Raw genomic sequence first — 21,529 nt, forward strand, 5'->3', positions numbered from 1 at the left:
AATATACAAAGATTTACAAGTAATATTTAGCCCAACTTCAAGATCAAAAGTCTTGGTCAAAACTTGATCTGAAAAACCGATCGAGAAATGACAAAAGTAAACTTGTTTCGACATGCCTGGCTAAAACTGTATCGGAACTTTAACCTTTTCTGTTTGGAACGAAACAAAGGAAAAGTTTAAGGTCGCTCTCCGTTGGCTATCAAATATTTAAACAGCTTTTGCATTTATATTATGCATTTGTTTCTCGTTTCGGTTTCTGTATCTATTTCTTTTAATGTTTTTTTATGAGTGTGTGTTGGTGTGTGTGTATTTTTTTGTCTCTCAAAACTCAAATTGAAATTTTGAATTTACCTTTTTGATTGTTTCGACGTTGATTGCCCCGACAAGTGTCTATTGTTGTTCTTTTGACTAACTAAATGAATTGTTGCCAATTTGTGATAAGTTGAAGTCTAGTCGAGATATTAATTTCAATATAATTTGTTACTTTTAGTTGGAACAGAATTGCTTTACTGTCTTATTACTCCGTTTATTATTGATATTTCATATTCTTGTGAACAATCTTGTTTTTAGCCACTTGTTTGCACTTAATATTTTTGGTTTATTTAACTAATTCTACCACTTTTGGTTTCGGGTGAGATAATCGAATATACTTTTTGTGTTTCTTTGCACAATTAACATTTGTTGTTTTATAACTTTTGAACTTTCAAAACATTGTTTATTGAATTTTGTTTTGTGACTCTTGACTTTTAAACTTGATTTTTTGCGTTTCACTTTTTTGTGTGGCTCTTCGATATTTGCATAAGATTTCGGGATTTCTTTCTTTCTTCGCGGCGTTATCACTTGTCCCGCTCTCTCTCTCTATCTCTCTCTCTCACTCTACCCGTACCTCTCCCTCTTGGCTTTTCCCTATATCTCTGGTGTCTCATTCATTAATGGCTGGTCACGTGCGCAGCTTCTCGCAAAAAAAAAACTAAAAAACTAAAACCAAAAGAAGAGATTTGTATCTCGGCTGTCAAACTGTCGTTAGACACGTGAGTTCGGTGTAAAAACTAAATATAAATATTCGCGGGAGTGTGCTTTTATCTGCTGTGCGGTGTATTTTTAGTTGGGATTAGTTGCGACGTTTTTGTGCACTTTTTTAAATTTATTTCTCCTGCCGTTACCGTTACGCTTATATGATTTACACTTTTTCAATCTTTCGTTTATTTTTTGCACAACGCCCACGCACACACATGCACACAATTTAATATCTCGTCACTGGATTTTGTGTGTACTTTTTCGTTATCAATGTGAGTTGTACGATTTTATACTCTATTTACGCGTGCTTTGGGTTTAGGGATCGTTGATCGCGGATCGTGGATCGTCGATCAAGGGAAACTGTCGATCACTGATAGTGCCGCAGACTTTAAGCTTTTTTTTCACATTTGCACGAGTTGACCGCAGCACGAACGGAATCGTACTGAACGCCGATTCGAAAGAGCACGAGAGCGTGCTTAACAAATAGAAATACGAAAACAAAAACGAGAAAGAACGAAACGGAGGAGAATTGATCGACTGAGGGATATCCTATTAAAAGTAGTAGTAGTAAACAGTATTTAAAAATTCTTCAGTGTTTAGGTATTTTAATGACAAGATATATATAAATATGAAAGGAAATAAATAAATATTTTTATGTACATATGTTTTAATTTACCTTTAAATATGGAACATATATATAATAAATTATAAAATATTGAAAGTACTCGCATGTCCTAAAAACAGGAGTACGATCAGCACCGAAAAATGCAAAATAACTAATTCTCTGGCCAAAGACAATAACTTTATCATATTTAAGATGAAGCTTCCCACTTTCAGATACATAAATATCTCCAAGGTCCAGCATTCTCTTGCATTCTACGAGTACGGGGTATCAAAAAAGAAACGAAGAAGCGGTGAAGAGGAAGCGGCGAAGAAGGGAGAATCGGAGAAACAACAACAAAACCACAAAAGCTCAAAGCCGCCAACAGCCATACACGTGCAACGGACAAGAAAGAAAGAGAGCAGAAGAGAGAACGAGTATCGAAGAGCCGGAAAATCAGCTGTGTAGCAAAACAAACGGAATGAAGAGAGCAAAAGCTTAAGAGAGCACCTCGCCAGCGCTTTATCAGTACAATGAGTTCTTAACAATTAAACAGGTGCATAAATAAACTTGGAGAAATTCGTGTACATCTTTTGCAATAGTTCATTAATCAAGAGAAGAGAGAAATATGTAAGAGCTAATATATATCTCATGACCTTATCAGGAAAGTAAATACTTGAAACACAACTTGAATACTGATTAGTGTCCACTGTGTGTGTCACGCTCGGAAGCGCAACAAATGACTCTCTTTTCTCTAGCCCCATCTGACCCTCTCCTCCCCCTTTCTGAACTGCACACACAGCCACACACATCGACAAGGGTTCACGAAGGTCAGATGGTCAGAGTTCAAGTGGCGGGGGAAATGAGCTGGCGAGACGATAGAATGAGAACGCTATAAAGTCATGGCAAGAGAAACAACAGTAATTCTACAACTTCAGAAGACCTCCAAAGGAGGAAGGGGATGGGGGGGGGGAGGAGAAAAGGGCAAGGGGGCAGCTGGGGGCCAAGGGTCGGGGCTGCAACTGATGGATAACAAAAGTGTGGGCGTGTTCTGTAACTGCACAGTGAAAAATTAAATATCTAAAGTTTTGGGATTTTAAATGAAATCTTTTCAGATATTTTTGCATATTATTTAACTTTGATTTATCGAAAAACATTTTATATTAAAATATCGATAATTATCGAACCAAAGAATGCGAATATTTCAAGTTTAATTGTGATCGACATCTGGTTAGATCCTATATTTTAATTGAAAATTGCAAGGGTATATAAAGTTTGTTTTTTGAAGTTTCATCTCTTGTTTATAATAAGATTACCAACTCTAAAAGAAAATTATACTGTTGCTATTTCATAGCCAAATCATTATATTCCCAGAATATAATTCTTAAACTCATATCAATAGTGACTTTTACCTCAGTGTGTGTTTTTTAAACGGAGGCATATCTGTGTCGTCTCTGGACATTTGATACTTTGGCCTCGTCACTCGTCAATCAGCTTGAAAAAGCTAGGGTAGGGTGGGGGAAAATGGGTGATGGTGGGTGGCAGTGGGTGGTTGTAGGGGGTGGGAGTGGATCTGGGGGATAGGCCGAGAGGTGGTCAGACATATTGCAGTTGTTCGCCGGTCGGTGTTGCATTGCACTTTCCTATTTGCCCAGTTGTTGTTCGATTGAACTTCGCAACAAAGGCAACAAACGGTCGAATAGGAAACATATGCATATTAATTGCCCATATCGCATTATTCTAATGAAAAGATCGCTGTTTTTCATTTGTTTTTCCTTTCACCCCTCCCCCACCAAAGGCTGGCTGAAACTTTTGTTATCGAGTGACGACAAAATTCAATGTAAATCGAAATCGATTTCGATCAAAACTGGACAACGACCTGAACACAAACCTCAAGATCCACAGACGTCAAAACTGGGTTCGATTTCTGAATTCGAAGAATCAGATACCCTATAAAAAACAAATTTTTAAGTATTAAAAGATGAAGTAATTTGTATACCCTTGGATGGTATTATAATTCCAGTCAAAAGCTTGTTATACTGTGAAGAAGTTCTTTCCGATCCTATAATTCATATTTATATACTTGATCAGCATCAACAGGCGAATCTTTAAATCTATATCCGATTGAAAATCATTTTTTTTACATTTTTTAAATTATTTCAATAATATTAAAATTTTCAAAAATGGACCAAAACTCATATTTTTTTTAACTTTAAGTTGAGTATGCAGATTTATTAACCTAATAAAAAGAAACATAGTAAAGTTCTATAAATTTAAATTAATGTTTTTTAGGCTTAGCTATGAGTTTTTCAAACTTGCATTTTTTGAATAAAGTTGTCCTATGAAAACATTGAAATATTGTTGATTTAAAATAATATGTTTAGCTTACTTATGACTGATTTCCCATTTGATCTTAGATTAAATCGCAAAACTGCAAGTGTAAAAACACGTTCATTTGTGTGTTTCAAAACCTATTGAAGTCTTGTATTTAAAATCGATCTTGTGAAATACATACTTTGAAATAGATTGATATATTTAGTACTATCTTTAATCCTTTTATCTAATATATTCTAATATCTGGAATAATACATTTTCTCTATATTTGGGCCTTGTTTTATCCTTGTATTTCAAATGGGGTATTACCTTTTCTCCACTTTTTGGACTTTAATTGTATTACCCTGTGTGCCAGGGTATATTAAGAGATTTATATACATAACTTTAAATGTGCGGACGCGTACGGTCGCATATATATACCTTTATATATATATAAATATATATATATATATATAGACAGCCTGCAGATGCGAGATCCGCACACTTAACCCAAAACGAGACCAAAAAGGCGAACGGAGGCGACCGGGCCATGACGGGATGAGATCTCGGCGACGACCGGCGACCTGAGTTGGCGGTGAAATATTTTTAGAACTCTTGCGACCGACCGACGGCAGCGGCAACGGCGACGACATCGGGCGGATCGGGATAAAGATGATGGACGGACGGGGGCATGGGGGGTCAGTGGTGGGGCTTGGGGGGCCAAAGGCAAAGGGGACATGCACACACATACATATATTGTGTGTTGGTACTTCGGGTATCTGTATCTCTGGCAGCAGTCCCCAATCCAAACTCAGGTCTCTCTGTATCTTCGCGCACATACAATATGTTTTTTTCCCCTGCTTTTTTTCGCAGGGCGCTCGGCGAGAGAGCGAGAGGTCAGAAGGTCTGTGATCTTTGCAAAATATAAAAAAAAAGAATTCCCCGAACTGCCAAGAAGAACAAAAGGCAGCCTGGCCTGGTCCGTTCGAGATACTTTTCTGCTGCTGCTGCTCAGTTTTGTATATAGATACTTATATTTGCTATAAGCACTGTCTATATGTTTGTTAGCCGGGCAAAAAGTCAAATGACAGCAAAACTTTCGTTTAGATAAATAGGTAAATATAATAAGAGATGTATCTATACATCTCAAAGATTTTTTCAGGAACAAAGCGTTGGAAATGAGCGTATTTAAGGTTGTTTGGATATTCCAACAAACAAATTTAAGAGTGTATTTTAATTAGTTTAAGTATATTAGTTGCAGTTTGCAGTAATATATATATATATATATATTAAACCATTTACTGATATCTTAGCTACTTGATATATTTTGATGGCTTTGTACCCATCAAGTGTTATAGCCTTGTTGTTTTTAACACATTTCCCATTGCAATATTTGCTTAAGTAGTTCACACTAATTACAGATACTTTTTAATGCTACTTGAAGGAAAATTAGGAATGGATTACATTTTATATTCTATATAGAAATAACGGTATCATCAAGAAATAAATTTCATATTAAAGTACAATATTTAGCAAGGCTTAATAATAGATTTAAACTCTTTAAGTTAGTTGGATGTTACTTGTTAAGTCTTTAAGTTAGTGGGAAGTTATATGTTGAAATCTTTAAGGGAAATTTAATTTATATAAGTCTTTAAATTGATGAAAATGTACTTTTTTACTAATATGTTTTCCTCAGTAAACTGTCTTAAAAACAAATACCAATATATGATATGTATGTCCCTAAATCACAACCTTATCTCCAGTAATTGTAATTCATCTCCACTCAAAATGAACTCTTTTCCAAAAGTGTAGGCCATATATTCTCGACCCAAAGATCCCAAACAGCAACCAACATCCACGCAGTACATCAAATGAATCAAATATGTGAGCAAAAAATATAATAAAAAATAAAACTGAAGAAAGAAAACCGATCTCAAGAAAACATAAACAGGCGGATCGAAGAGGTGAGAGGGCGCAGTATCTTCCACAAGAAGTAAAGTAAAGGAAAATAAAATAAAATAAAACAAGAAAGGAAGCTAACTTCGGCACGCCGAAGTTTATATACCCTTGCAGATAGAAATTCTATGACTAGGAATCCATACCATATAAATTATATATATTTGTGTTAAAAAACAATGAAGTAATACCTGCTTTCATTTCATTCACCTATACATATTATATTTGCAGTTTTACATTCGCAGATTTGCATTTTTCTTCTACATCAAACGATAGTTTGTATGGCACATATATGATATAGTCGTCCGATTTTCATGAAATTTGACACAAAATTTAAGACTTATATAAAATGGCTATACCTCAAATTTGATCCAATTCTATTGAAAACTGAAAATGTTACAATTTTTTTTGTAAAAATTTTCCGATCATTCCTATGGCAGCTATATGATATAGTCGTCCGATCCGGCCCGTTCCGACATATATACGAGTGAGAGTATATAGAAGCCTAACTACAAAGTTTCATTCAGATAGCTTCAAAACTGAGAGACTAGTTTGCGTAGAAACGGACAGACGGACAGACGGACAGAAGGACAGACGGACAGACGGACAGACGGACAGACGGACATGGCTAGATCGACTCGGCTGTTGATCCTGATCAAGAATATATATACTTTATATGGTCGGAGGTGCCTCCTTCACTGCGTTGCAAACTTCTGACTGAAATTATAATACCCTGCAAGGGTATAATGAAATGACAGCGACTTCGGTTGACAACTTGGAGAGTAGAGAAGAGATACCACAGAATGCCGCCAGGTTGGCTGATGAGGGGCAAGTCAAGGTGTGTTGAAGTATTGCCCGTGTCTTGGCCACAATTTGTGTGTGTGTGGGACGATCACCGAAGTTTTTGGCCAAAGAAAGAGAGACAGAGATGCTTAAAAAAAAAGGCATTTCGACAGTTCATACCAATTGGCAACACGCGTCTCCTTCCAGCAGGGAATATCTTTTAATATAATGGGAAAAACTTGCAATGCACATTTTGGACATCGACAAATATCCGGGGATAACATGTTCTTAAATAGTAATCATTCCTTTTTTTTTTTTTTTTGGTCATATATCACATTAGGTTTTTGGTGAAAGATGGGTGCGGATTACTAATAAGGTGTTGCTGTGAAAGCGAAATGAAATAGAGTTCAAGTTAAACAGATTTATTGGATTGGATTTGAATTATTTATCAGATACTATAATTTATTTACCTTTTAAACCAATCATTTTTGGAGGAAAAGGAAATATTTAATCGCATTTCTTAAATACTTTAACTAATTTTATATAGTTGAAATAAATGAGGATGTTCTTGGGGTCATTATACTCTAGATTCTCAGTTTTCAGTACATTGCCTTGAAAAATGTTTATTGTTCCGATAAACATCTTGATTGTAGAACAAACTTTAAACAATGTTTTCTATAATATAAGAAAGTTTTGTAATAAATCGTATAGACTAAACAATATTTATAGAGTTCTAAAGAAAGCATATTTATTGCTGAGAGATTAAATGGAGATTTCTTCATTTATTTTTAAAAGCTTTAGATAAACTTAATGATCCTTTGCTTAATTTGTATTTTTATTGTCTGAATTGATATGATATTTAAGATATATATTATACAATCTTTATGTATTATATCTTTATATATTATATCTTTATATATTATATATCCTTATAAGTCATTTCTTTAAAGTCAGGAAACCTATAATGTAATATTATTTTTCCTGCATTTTGTGGCCTTTATTAACTCTTAAGATCTTCGAATTCTGGAAAACCTTTACCTTTCCCTAAGATAGATCTTTGCCTGAATGTAATACCCCTTTGCCTTTGGGCACAATGTTTGTCACAATGTCAAAAATGTCGTGGGTTCGCCAGTCAGTCAATCATTCAGTCAGTCTGTCATTCATTCAGTCAGTCACCTCCAAGCAATATTGAAGCGTTGGCGCAGCCACACACACACATACACTTTTGTTGTTATTTATTTTTTTGCGCGCATCTAAAAATAAAAGCAACACTGAAAATGCTAATGCCAAGCGACCGACCGACTGAGTGACTGAACGACCGATCGACACCGACACCGACATCGACCAGACCTCAAAAACGAACGCCCGTTTGCCCTCACACACACACACACACACACACCCAACACGCAGCCCCAGCACACACACAGATACTCTGGGTGCGACACACAGATACATTTTGGTGCGACACACACATGCAAACATGTCCCCAAAATGACAGCGACATATTGCGCGCCTCGAGTTCACTTCATCCGCAAGTTTGAACCGATCTGAATATAGTCAGTATCGGCAGGGAGAGAGAGAGAGAGAGAGAGTGTTGTGTGTGAGGTGTGTGTGTGTGTGTGTGTGTGTGTGGGCTATCTGGCATACTCGGGGATATATATTTGCATCTGTACATATCTGTGGATGGATACTTGTGGATACCATAGAGCTTTTGTACTAGATACAAGGCACACGCTGCCTGGAATTGTATCTTAGAGTTTGTCTATGGCCAGGACACTTTTTGAGCTACTTAAATGTCCAAGAAAGGAGTCCAAGGAGTTTAGGTTTAAGGATAGTAGGTTTACTTACGATCAGTAATATTCAAAGAGATTGTTGATATGAATGGTTCAAGATACAAGATACAGTGATATATTCAAAAAGATTCTCATAGAAACACAGTAAATTTAATAAAAACATTCCTGGAACTTTGATTCTAGAATACAATCCAATGTTCTTGTTTAAGTCTAACTCCTCTATTCCCTTATTTAAGGCATATATTATTTACTTCAAATTATTGTTATTTTTGTGAAAAGATGCAAGACTATATATAAATTATATAAATATATAAGAGACGAGAACACTTAATTTATATTTTAGCGCAGAATCACACAGTTTATGTAATATTATAAGCTCAGGTGAATTTTATGTGAATAGATGAGAATAATAATAAATTACTATTTGAACATAAAATCATACATTTTTTTTAATATTTTCAAATCAGTTAAATATTAACTAGAAAACCCCTGTGTAACCCAGGACAATTCTTCATGAATAGTGATAATTTTAATACAAATATTCTTGAACACAGAATTACACAGTTTTCTTAAGTTTTGAGATTTACTAAATACCCAAATGGTAACCTATGGTGTTTCTAAACCTATTATGATAGTTTTAAATAAAATTATTTATTGCTTTACACAGTTTTTTCAATTATTTACGACTTAGTTAAATATTAACCAAAAAATCCTAGTATTTCCCAGAATATTCCTTAACCTATTATAATAGTTTTAAGTACAAAAAATTGTTTAAAATATATATTACATATTCCTGAAAACCCATCTCTCTATGTTGCACTGTATAGCAACCTACAAAATTGTAATTTATCTTTTAGCAATTTTCAGTTTTTCTTTTTTGTGTTAACCAAACTACAACTCAACTCTGTGTCAGACGACAGACTGACTGCAGATACTTTTTAGCATTGGACATACATAGAGCAGAAGAGGAACCTGGAACCTGGAGATCTGGAACCGAGACCCGGGGACCTGGGGACCCGGGAAGCCTGGCCAAGTCAAGTCGATGTCGAGGCGTGTGGGCAGCATCAGTGTCTTGGGTTCAGTTCTTTAACAGTTTTTTCTTTATTTCTTTGCATGTTTTCTTCATTTCAATTTTTTGCAGCTTTTTATTTTTTTGCACCAGTTTAGGTGAAGCCTGTCGCCGGGGATGTGGGGCAAAAAACATGGCAGCTACAAAATCAACGAACGGACGAACGAAAACTCTTAAAGGCGAGAAAAAAGACGACAAAGATCGTTTTTTGGAGCGGAGCAAGGGTTTTCTAGAGGGGTCAGGGGTCAACCGGTTGGTCGTGTGGCAACTGTACTCGAAAAGTGACACCTGCACACAGACACGCAAATACCCCAAAGAAATGGAGGTCAAAGCAGACCGGAGGCGGAAGCAGACCGAACAGCAGAGTGTCTTTATGGTCATGACTGACAATGTTGTTTGCATGCTGCAAGATCAAGAGGAAAGTGGAGTTCTGAAGATTGTGAAATAATATCCTTATAAGCAACCAATGGCATCATGATCGTAAAATATGCATCGTTAGGGTAATTGTGATTTAGTGTGAATCCTTTAAATTGGTTATAGTTTGAGATGTGGAAGTATTTTTGGTTTCAATTGGTTATAGTTTCAGATGTTGAAATATTCGTTTATCTAATTTTATATGTGATAAGAAAGAGAAATAAGTTAACACTTTAAGAACATAACTTGTATTACAAGTTCAAATCAAAAGAGGTTCTCACAATAAATACTACATTTCCGAGAAAAAAGATGCTTATAAATTAAGTTTTACTAACTGATATTTAATGATCTATTACTTATTCAAAGACATAAGTCTTGGTTTGAAATAAGATAGTCATTGTTGATTTAAAATGCTTTATTTATAAAGATTTTGATTGCAAATATCATAACTAAACAAAAAAAACATTAAATTCAAATCGGAAAACTCTTCTTTGTTAGGTTTTATAGGGCTTATAAATCTAGATACTAAGTTTAAAAATGTATACAGTTACATTTTATTGGCTATTTTTGAAAATTTTTACGATGTAACCCCTTAGAAAATTATCCAAATTTTGAAAAAAATTATATTTTTACCGGATATGGCTAGATCGTCTCAGTTTTTAATGCTGATCAAGAATATATATGATTTATTTGGTCAGAAATGACTCCTTCACTTAATTTTAAGCTTCTGACTGAAGGTATGACACCATGAAAGGGTATGTTATAATTATAAATAGATAACAGTTTAATATACTTTAAAAATAATATTCTATAGAATATTTTTACATAAGTTATGCTTTGTTTTTTTGGCCTAGCATAATCCCAAAGGTGATCCACAGCCCCATTGACCCTCATCTCAGCGATTTGAATATTTTATCAGTCCGGACAAGTCAAAGTCCCAGCTCACTCACTCACCCACTTATGTATCTGGAGGCTTCTCTCAACTCAACTCTTGACCTACCAAAGCCCAGCCTAAAGATTAACCAAATCCAATCCCAAAAAATATACAAACAAACGAAACATGTGTAAGCCATAAAAAGATGGATAAAAATGCCTAGAAACGTTCCACTCGATGCATATAAATATTTATATTAAGAAAATCAAAACAAAGTCAAGAAATTAACAAAAATATATATGCACGGCATTAACACGTTTCTGCTATAAACCAAAAAGAGAGATACAAAAAAAAAACAGCAACAATCGATGTAATAAAATTAAGGAAAAGTAGTAAGCATTAATTCTTAAATGAGACAAGTTGAGACCATTAGTTAATTTATGCGTCTGGAAACAAAAACCAAATGAAATTGGTAACAAAACGAGAGAGAGTCAAAGGTAAAACCAGATTGAGGGAATATCACGCACAACCCTGATGAAGTGTCCATATTTTTCACTGCTGACACTCCATTTTAATTGGAATTCAAAATGTTAACTTGGAAAACCAATGAAATTCTGGAAAATTATTCTTATTCTGACCTTTTTTTTGTTTTTTTGGGAAGTCTCGTCTCAACTTCCGTTTAGTGAATGGAATTTGCAAAGCTCATTGAAAAATCACGCAGAGGGTGAGAAGCGTCTCGGATATCATCATATAATCAGGCACATAACTGCTTACCTTGTCCCCCCCGAAAACCGAAACAAATGAAAAGAAAATCCCCAAGATAATAAATAAAATAAATGCTAATAATAACAAAATTCAACAGTTTCCTGCAGCTCAGATCTCTCCCCTTTACCCCATATCATATCATTAGCGGACTCCAAAGTAAATATTTGACGAAGACAAACGAATCTCTCTTCATCATCAAGCCCATAACCCGTTCTACCCGATATAAGCAGGAAAAATAATAATAATAATAATAATAATAAAAACAAGTGACGATCACTTTGAGGGCGTTTTTTGTTTGCTAAAGATCGCCTCGCGGTTCCCTCTGGTTGTTTTCCCATTTTTTAAGATGACTTTTTGGGACTCGAAGTAAACCGATATCGTTTCCAAGTTTCGTCTTTAGCTTTTTTCATTTTGCTGACTGTGACATTTTTGTCACAACGATCCTCGCCAAGGAAAAAGAAATATAAAAGGGGTAACTTGAAGTTTACTTTATGTACTCGCCACACATTCTGTCAGCAAAGATCACAGCTCATATTGAACCGATCGTTGGCGTTTTGCCACGGTCTCTGATTTTTGTTTGCTTTATTTTCTGCTCGTTTTTTTTTGTGCTCATATAATTTGATCTTTTGACAGATCAAAGATCGCTGCTGTCTGAACCCTAAGGTTAATCACTGACCGCAGAGCACCACAAATACTGCCTGCCAGTCGGGGTTTTCGTTTGATTTGAGCCGCCGCATGAAATCATATTTCTCCATAAAGCATCATCATGATCCACTCTATATGGTATATGGTATATGGTATATGGTATATGGTATATGGTATGTATGGTATAGTGTGCTGTATGGATCTGTCTCCCAGCTCACCCAGATGATCGAGTGTTGATCTGGGCGCCCACACTCGATCGAGGCAGCCACAGAGTGTGTGTGTGTGCCTCTCAGCCAGACTGTGTGTTAATGATCGCAAATGTCGTGATTTTTTTCGCCGAGTGGGTTGAGTGAGGTGCTGAACTTTAATTAAACGCCAACCGAAATGTGTTTTTACTTTTTTTTGTTCGTTGCCGTCCACATTCTGAACTTTGAGACATCAACTGCAACAGTCGAGGAAAATGCACTGCATCTTGGCCAGAGATCGGTTAACCTGGTCGAGTGTGTTTAATTTTTTTTGGGGTTAAATGAACACACATAACTCTTGGCAAATTTGCATAAATAACCTTCGAAAATTCACTGACATTAATGAATAAAACTGAAGTGCAGTTAACTGATAGGTTTGATGGTTATATAGTCATCAGAATTTATAGCTTAACTGAAAATGGTTTAGTAAGTTTACTTGGCTTGAATTTGTTTATATTGTCTAAGTTTTTGGGCTAAAAAATCTTTATTTTGTACCCCAAATATATTTGCTTATAACTTGTAACTGATTTATTTTTGTTTTAAGACAATGTGATTGTTTTTTAGGAAAAGAAGTATATAAAAATTGTGCTTGAGTTTGCCAAATCTTGGCATTAATTTGAAATAATAAGAAAATAATGTAAGTGTAGTTTCAGCATTGATTATTATCTTTGATTAATTATTATTCATTTTAATATAATTTTTAAGTATTAAATATAATATTAGATCCTCTGGGATGAACAACGTTCTATTTGAATTATAGTTCCTGAATAAGCACTGATTATAAATCAATAAATATAATATAATTAATAATACATACAAATATAAATATTCTGCTGAAATACTAAAGATAATTAATTAAGTAACTCTATTTTAAGACATGTTAATCTTTGCCTTTTTAAAATATTTGTAAATTGTAATATTTGTAATTGTAAAACAATACTGCTAAATTACTAATTGAAATTTCGTTTAGGTTATATTTTCTAAAATAAACGAACATTTAGCACTGCTTTTAAAACAACCGTCTTAATATTAATATTTCCCCAAAAATACTTAAGGTAACTAATATTCCTTAACAGAACCCCTATAGCAAAGGTCTATGTTTTCTAAAAATTACTGTAATTTGTAAAACTCAATCTTAATTTAAACCCCAATTCATTGGTCACTTTTAATTTTAAAAACAAAGAAACCGAAAGGTTCAAATAAATTCGAATAATCGCCATAAAAGCAAGCTGTTAAAAAATAAAGGTTCCAAATGCAAAAAAAAAACACATTCCAATTAGGCAATTCTTCCGAAGAACCCAATGAGCCATAGATCCAAAGAAGCAGTTGGACATTACCGCTCACAAAACTTTTGTTGAATCACATGCATTGAGTTTAGAACAAAGTTAGCAACAAATACTCGTAATTAATTAAGATATAATAAAAATAAAAATAAACTAAAGAAAAAGGCAAGGCCAGCGAATTTGGCGAAGAGGAAGATGTGTGCTGTAATCAAAAAAATGCGAAATGCAAATTAAATGCAGGTACAGTGTACACTAACACACACACACAAGCAGCGACAACGTCAACTGTAACAATAACTGTAAGCAAAGCCGGAGACTTGGCCAAAACAACAACTACTGAAGCGGCCAAAGGAGGGGGCGCCAAGTGAAGATGAGTGCGCTTATCAGGCCCAAAAGCAAACTAAAAAAAAAGTAAAAATAAAATAACAGCAGCAGCAGCAAAAAACAACAACAAACAGCAAACGCCGGATATGAGCGCCACTTAAAAACTGTAAAAACAATGAACAAGCAACAAGTGTACGGCGACGACCAGAGAGACAGATAAACGCAGACAGAGAGGGGGTCGCAGAGAGAGAGAGAGAGAGCCCTAAGTTAGCACTTACCGTTGCGAAGAGAGCGCGGAAGAGACAGGTAACCAATTTCACAGGCAAGCCAATTAATGAAAGCGACAAAATGGCAAATAATACTTTGGAAAAATGCCCCATGGCAAATGGTCATAAAGGCCAAGGCAAAAGTACAGGACAAACTGGCGAGAGAGGTCAACATTCTTATCGCATTGCCTTTAGAATTGTTTAAATATTTTAGGGTCAATTATTTAGTAGTAAAAAATATTACAGAAATTATTATGCTGTCAAATTTGGAAGTATTAAAAGTTACTTAGGAATACTTCAACAGGCTTTATTAATTCTATTAAAATTTACTTTCAAAGATTAAAATATTAAAACACAGATATATATTTTTGTTCAAAGATTTTTTTCCGCGGAAAATCACATTATTTAAAAAAAAAAACACCCCCAAACTTTTAGTGATAGCCGTTATCTCACGGCAGAGGTCACTGTAGATATGCGGGGGACAAACCGACACGTCAATCAAATGCACAAGGAAAGAGCGGCCGGCAAAAAGAGAGTAGGATGAAAAGGGCATACGAAGAGAAGAGCCCTGCGCGCGCTACTTTGCTGGGACATCGACAGCGACGCAGGCGACAGCGTCGGCAGAGGTGGACCCGAAACAGTTACATATACTAATTGGAAGCATGCGTCGACGCGGCTTTTTGTCACCCACCGCCGTCGTCGTCGTCGCTGTCGTTGTCGATGTCGATGTAATTGTGATAGTAATTACACATACAATTTGTAATCGTAATCGCAGTCGTTGTATTTGCGGCGACTCAATCAAATGTCTCGCTGCGCAGCATTTACAGTTGCTTCGAGCGCGGACATTTGCTGAATCATTTGTTTATGGCCAAATCAAGAGTATGAGTGTTTGTATTAATTACCGTTTTAAGCTGCGTTGGTCTACGACGATGGTCTCCCCGTTCCTTTGTGAAAATTCTGGTTGCTGCCGCTGTCAAACACTTCAATTCAAACTATTTATTATTTTTCTTTCTTTTATGTGGAGCAATTGATAAAGCCGCTCACGCACACACACTGACACTTTGCCGCTGCTGCTCACAGAAACACTCGCGTCTGCTCACACACTGGTACTTTTTTCGAACGTAATAATTAAGTACAGTATTTTTCACTGGCACTTGTTGCTGTTGTTGCGGCTGGTTTCTAAGGCTGGCCTGGCATGCAATTAAATAAACATTTCTGTTGTGTGTGTGTATATGTCTTTCAATCGCAATAACAATTCGTCGTCGATCGTCGCGTTTTGATTAATTGTTTAAATTACGTTTATTATGATTGTTTGACTGTTTATTCGTTCGGCCGAAGGGATAGAGAGAGCGAGCTGCCGCAGCGAACCGCACTCGAGCGACGCAAAAATAACTGTGCAGCCAGCAGCCACCGATCGGTCGTCTTTAGGGGCCTTTCGTTCTCTGGCGCTCTCTCGGGTCGACTCCACTCTCCCGTGCTCTCGCGCTCAGTGCATTTTGGTGGGGAGCGCGACAAGTGGCGATTACGGGCAGCAGCAACAACAACAACTGGTTGAACAACTGGGCGTATGAATGAATTCCGTTTGGCACGCTCTGCTTTAAGAGAGAGAGAGAGAGAGTAAGACCCGGGAGCTAGGGTGAAAGAGAGCTCCACCAGAGCGAAGAGCACTCTACAGCTTGCTCTTTCGGTTTCCTCTTTATCGTGTAGCAGGTTATTTCAGCTGAGTGATTATTATCATTATGAAGTGATCTGATTTGCTGGTGATATTAAAGTCAGGCCGGTCAATAATTACACTGGCCAGCAAATAAACTTTTAAGATTTTGGAACTAATTATTTTTAAATTTTTAATGTGACAAGTATAGCAAAAAATTTATTACGCCACTTCACTTCACCACTTTTTTAACAATACTTTTATGTTATTTTATTAATTTTTATTTACCAATTATAATTACCAATTATAATTACCAATTATAATTACCAATTATAATTATTATAATTATAATAATTAAAAATATTACACATACGACACGTTGGTTATTTTTAATTCCATTATTCTTTACTTCTTTCTTTTATTTATTTCTTTATTATTCCTAAATTTAGTTTTCCCAAAAAGGTAAAAGTAAATGAAACACATTTACTATGCCTTTTCTAAAAATAGAGCTTCTTAGACTAGGCAACAGTACGTATGAGTAATAAACTGTAAAGACCATGTATAGACCCCAAAAACCTTTATTTTAAACTTTATTTTTTGTGAATGCCCTAAGTGCTTTTAAGTGTTTTTAATTGTTTTAATTGCTGATATTGACTTGGTTTTTTCTATATTATAAAGGTATTCAAATCTTTAACGTAGTAAACCTCATTTAATGTATAAAAGTTATAATTTATGTACTCAGCATTTGTTACCCAGTGTAATTATAGTTTTTAGTAGATTCATTCCAGCGGAAGAAGATTAAAATGCGCTTTAAATAATGATATGGTATATGATTAGAACAAGACCGAATCGTGTCCTCAATGGGATCCAAGCAGCTCTTTCCAGTTCCCTCCCCCCACCCCCCATTAAGCCGACAAGATGAAGATATACATATCTCATATCCCCGAAGAGACACAATGCATGAGGTGATAATTCACTTGTACATTGCATTTGCATTCGCCATTCCATCCGCCATTTGATCCCGAACCCCCATCCCCCATTACTACGGTTATCCTCAATCAGCTAATTTATTTCCCTGGAAAATATCTCCCCCACCTAAAAATGAACCGAACGATTTTCCCTGCCCAAAGGGGGCTCCACCTCCACCTTCGTTCGAAAACGGGAGAAAACCAAACAATTAAGCAAACAAAACGACAGTCTGCGGCTGCTGCTGCTGCATCTGACTCCTACTCCTCCCGACTCCAGATCTAGCTCCAACCCAGGGTTCCAACTCCAACTCCAACTCCCAACCCCAAACTCCAGCTGGAGCTCCCAACTCTGACTCTTGATAGCCCCTCCAGATAGAAACTGTCAAACAAAACAAACTACACGATAGAAGCCAAACAATGCGGGGCTTCCAAAGTGTGCTGGGTTTTGTACCGTGTAATTAAAGGGTTACTGGGTATTATCATTTAAATATTTTATATTATATTACTTAAGATAGTTTCATTAATATAACATCAAAGATAAATTCTGAAGAATTAATTAAATCTTTGATCAAATTTATTTAATATGATCAAATTACCAAAAAGAATTCATGATTCATGAGAATTTTCTTTTATTAGTTTAAAAATATTTACTGTGTTAATGCTTTTTATTTAACAGAATTTAAATTTTATGAAATACATATAAAATAAGTAATTGATATTCGTACAATATGATTTAATTATAGTTAAGGGATTCCAAAATGATCAAAACAGTTAATGGGGCGTATACTTAATATTCCTGAAGACTGTTCTATTAAGACCTTATTGCTATTTTAACAATATTAATGTATATTCATATTAATTACCAGGTATTTAATAGTCGTAACCCTTAACCTCCTTGCACTTTCTGACTTGTTTATTTTCGCCCTGCCTTTGTCTTTCGGTTTTTGCATGGCAAAATGGCAAATGGAAGACTAAGTACAAAGAAAGGCGTCAATGACAATAACAAGAAATAATACAGACGAGCAGAGAGAGAAAAATGGAAACAACCTAAAATAATTTTCAAAAACTTTTATAATATTATCAATATATATGTATAATAACATTATAATAAAACTATTTTCAAATGAAGTATTTAAAGCCATAAACTAAATGGTTTTCTTAATAATACTATTCTTTATACTGAAAACAAATGGGAAGTAAGGACATCGCTGATTTTTATAAAAAAAAAACAAAACAATAACGCGTTGGAAAGCAAAATAAATGTAATTCGAAGTGAATTTTCAAGTAATATCTATAACTTCAAAGGTAAATTGCCTTACACTTTAATATATTAATAAATATATGTATTTGTTTATATTTTATATACATATATTTGTAGATAAACTATCTTAAAGTGACAAGAGAAATGGTAATAAATATAGATTATAATAAGTATTTACCTAATACTATATCATCTTTATAACTGATCTTTTATTTAATTATTATTAACAACCTATACCTTTAAAATAATTTTGTTAACAAAATGAATAGTTTAGTTTAGTTTCGCAGTATTTCCTATTTATAAGTATTTACCTAATACTATATCATCTTTATAACTGATCTTTTATTTAATTATTATTAACAACCTATACCTTTAAAATAATTTTGTTAATAAAATGAATAGTTTAGTTTAGTTTCACAGTATTTCCTATTTATATATAACTTCTTAGAGTGCATCGAAATAGCGAAATTGGTAACAACAATGAAGGCTACACAAAAGGCCAGAAAGCAAAACGACAAAGCATATAGCGCTGTGGGCGTGTGTACCTTACCGCTCCCCGACCACTTTCCTCCCCCCACCCCCTACTGAGCACTATAGTTTACCCCTCCCCACCCTCCTCCCCCTCCTCCCCGTGTGCTGGCCAAGTGCAATCTGTGCCGGCGATCGGCCAAGTACAAATGGTTAGGAGATGCAACAGTAACAGCAGAAAACAGCAACAGCAAAAGCTGGCGAGGTCAAACAGCAATCAATAAAGGTCAGCGACTACCGCCAGGGCACGCCTGAGTGCCTACCGTCAATGCCGGATCTGGTGGCAGTCGAAGAGGAGGTGCAGCAGGGGGAGGAGGATGAGGAGGGGGAGAAGAAGGCGGCACAGAACCAGCTCCCAGCCCACACCCATGGATGGGGGCTCCCCTCCTCCCCATCCGCCGCCTGGCAGCTCTGCCCATTCATGCGGCCCACGATGAAGATGCTTTATGTTGCAAATTGAAAGCTGGACATCCAATCGACTGGAGAAGAACAAGACGAAGGAGAGGCTGATGCGGCAGCTGGAGAAGATTGCCGGCCGGAGGATTGGAGGTGGGAAAGCGAGGCGGCAGGCCGACAAATGTAGACAGTTGAGACTGCGCAACTGCGTCAGAAGCCCGAGAAATAAGTGAGCGAAAAAGAGGCAAATGTGCCGGGAGATGGATTTAACCCATTGGTGATTGAGGTGGGTTAAGTGGTACTTACTTACACTTTGAATATGATATATCTATGGTAAATAGTTAAATAATATAAATCATTGATCATGGGTATATGTTTTATATGTAATATTTCTAGAACTTTTGTATAGGTATAGGTAATTTAAGACTATTGTTTTATTGTTCTAATTATTGGGCATATATTTAACCGACATGAAATAAATATATAAAAACTATAACATTAAATTCAATAGGTACAATATTCTGATTCCTTGGGGATGTATTGTACCTGTTGAATTTAATGTTATAGTTATAATATTTTCGTTCCTTAGGGATATATTGTACCTGTTGAATTTAATGGTATAGTATTTATATATTCATTTCAGGAAGGCGTTAATGCAATGTTTTTTTTTTTTTTGTAAATGTGTAAAGCCTTTAGAAGGCTTTATATATCTAAAATATTTTGTATATAACAAACACTTTATACCTTTTAAAATTAAACATATTATGACTTCAATTTTTCTCATTTATAAATTCTAGTTAAAAATTATAAAACATTTTATTATTAGAAAACATTTTTATACATCATCCCTTTCTTGTGAAATTTTTCCCGACTTATCTTCTTTTCTTTGAAATAATCCCAACCCCATTGGGTTGCCAAGGGGTTAATTAACTAAATGGCGGATGTCGATGACTGTGGCATTAGGCGTATGTTTCTTGGCTATTCCCTGGCTGATGCCTCTGCCACCTGCCCCCTGACTACCTCCTGGCACCATCCAACGACCAAATCAGCCACCGTCCGGCGACCTGTCCCGCCCCTTTCCCTCACGGCACCGCCCCCGCAGGTGCAGTTGCCCCCGGGAGCTGAAGCCGTGGCTTAAAGCCGCAGCTAAAGTTAAGGCCAAAGTAGATGCTGCTGCTGCTGCTGCTGCTGCTGCTTCTGATGATGATGATGATGCTACCAAGTGGTTGCATCTCTTGGCGGCTGCTATCTGCCTCGCTTTGGCATCCACAAGATATTTTTAATGGCCCAGCTTCCTTTTCGCAAATGCGCTCTGCTCTGCTACTTTGCTTCTGTCTTATTTCTTATTTTTTATATTTGCTTTTTTATGTTTTCTTTTTGCTGTTCTGATTTTTGTGAATGAAGTTGTTTTAGATACTCGCATGAGGATCGGGAGGAGAAGGAGTACCAGCACCATTATCGCACGGACATGTCGGTTGGATGTCGCGGCTACCCACCGCCTGCTCCTGTTCCTGCTCCTCCTGCTCCTCCTCTGCCACCACCGCCCACCTGGCCCGCTCCAAGCGGCGGTGTGTGTGTCACCTGTTGATGGATTTCGTTGTTTGATTAACATGAAATGGCATCGCAATGGCAGTGGCAATCCCAGCCGATCTTGATGCCTCCTCGAGTGGAAGTGGAGTCGCCGACCGAAAGGGGCCTCTAAGTGACTCCGTCCCGGCCGGATTGCTTTGCCTGGCGGATAGTTAGCCAAATGTCCAGAGATTGATGAGGTGGATGGGTTAAGTGATGGCCCCAAAGTGGAATGGTCAAAGCAAAAGCCTGGGATTTTGATGGATTTTAAAGTACTTACTTGGGTTCCTTCTATAAGCCCCAGAATCTTGCTTATTTAAATCAAAGATGTCGCGGTAGATCATTTGCAAACTATTTATGATGTAAAGTCTTTTCTAATAATAGTTTTTCAGATTAAATAATCAATTGTTAGTTTTCTAAGTAATTTTTAGTTTTATTAAACCTCAAAGAATAAGTATATCTTTGAAAATGTTCATCCTTTACTTGAATTTCATTTTGTTTTATAATAAAATGCTACTTACTTGATGTTTACTTTAAATTATCAAACTGTTTTATAACAACTATACTATTTACCTACAAAACATCATAAAAACCCCTAGACAGTTCTTTAAAAACGAAGATCTTCCTACATTTCTTGGCCATAAAATTAAGGCATTTCCCAGGTAGTTCGGAGTTAGTGACATATGGCGTTACAGCCTCATTAGAAAGTAGTTAGGGTTCACTCCCTAAGGACTACCTGAAGGTCCTATAAATTGCCATATCCTTCACTCCTTCGACATACTTTGATACCAACTGCCAAGCAGTCAAG

At 36.0% G+C, this 21,529-nt stretch overlaps 1 protein-coding gene across 5 annotated transcripts in view; it reads right to left on the minus strand.

The window, feature by feature from the left end:
- Positions 1–15,793, minus strand: part of Samuel (SAM-motif ubiquitously expressed punctatedly localized protein) — a 70,375-nt gene extending 54,582 nt beyond the window's left edge. Inside the window, exon 1 of one of the 5 annotated variants that reach the window (XM_020951344.2) lies at positions 15,251–15,793. The gene's annotated coding sequence lies outside the window, so the exon portion shown is untranslated. Of the gene's footprint in view, positions 1–351; positions 1,466–15,250 lie in introns of those variants that run through there. The other 4 variants (XM_020951346.2, XM_020951345.2, XM_020951347.2 and 1 more) reach the window with 4 other exon arrangements.
- Positions 15,794–21,529: the final 5,736 nt, after the last annotated feature.

Source organism: Drosophila serrata, unplaced genomic scaffold, assembly GCF_035046125.1.
Source record: "Drosophila serrata isolate PLE 108 unplaced genomic scaffold, ASM3504612v1 contig_240, whole genome shotgun sequence".
Lineage (NCBI taxonomy): Eukaryota > Metazoa > Arthropoda > Insecta > Diptera > Drosophilidae > Drosophila > Drosophila serrata.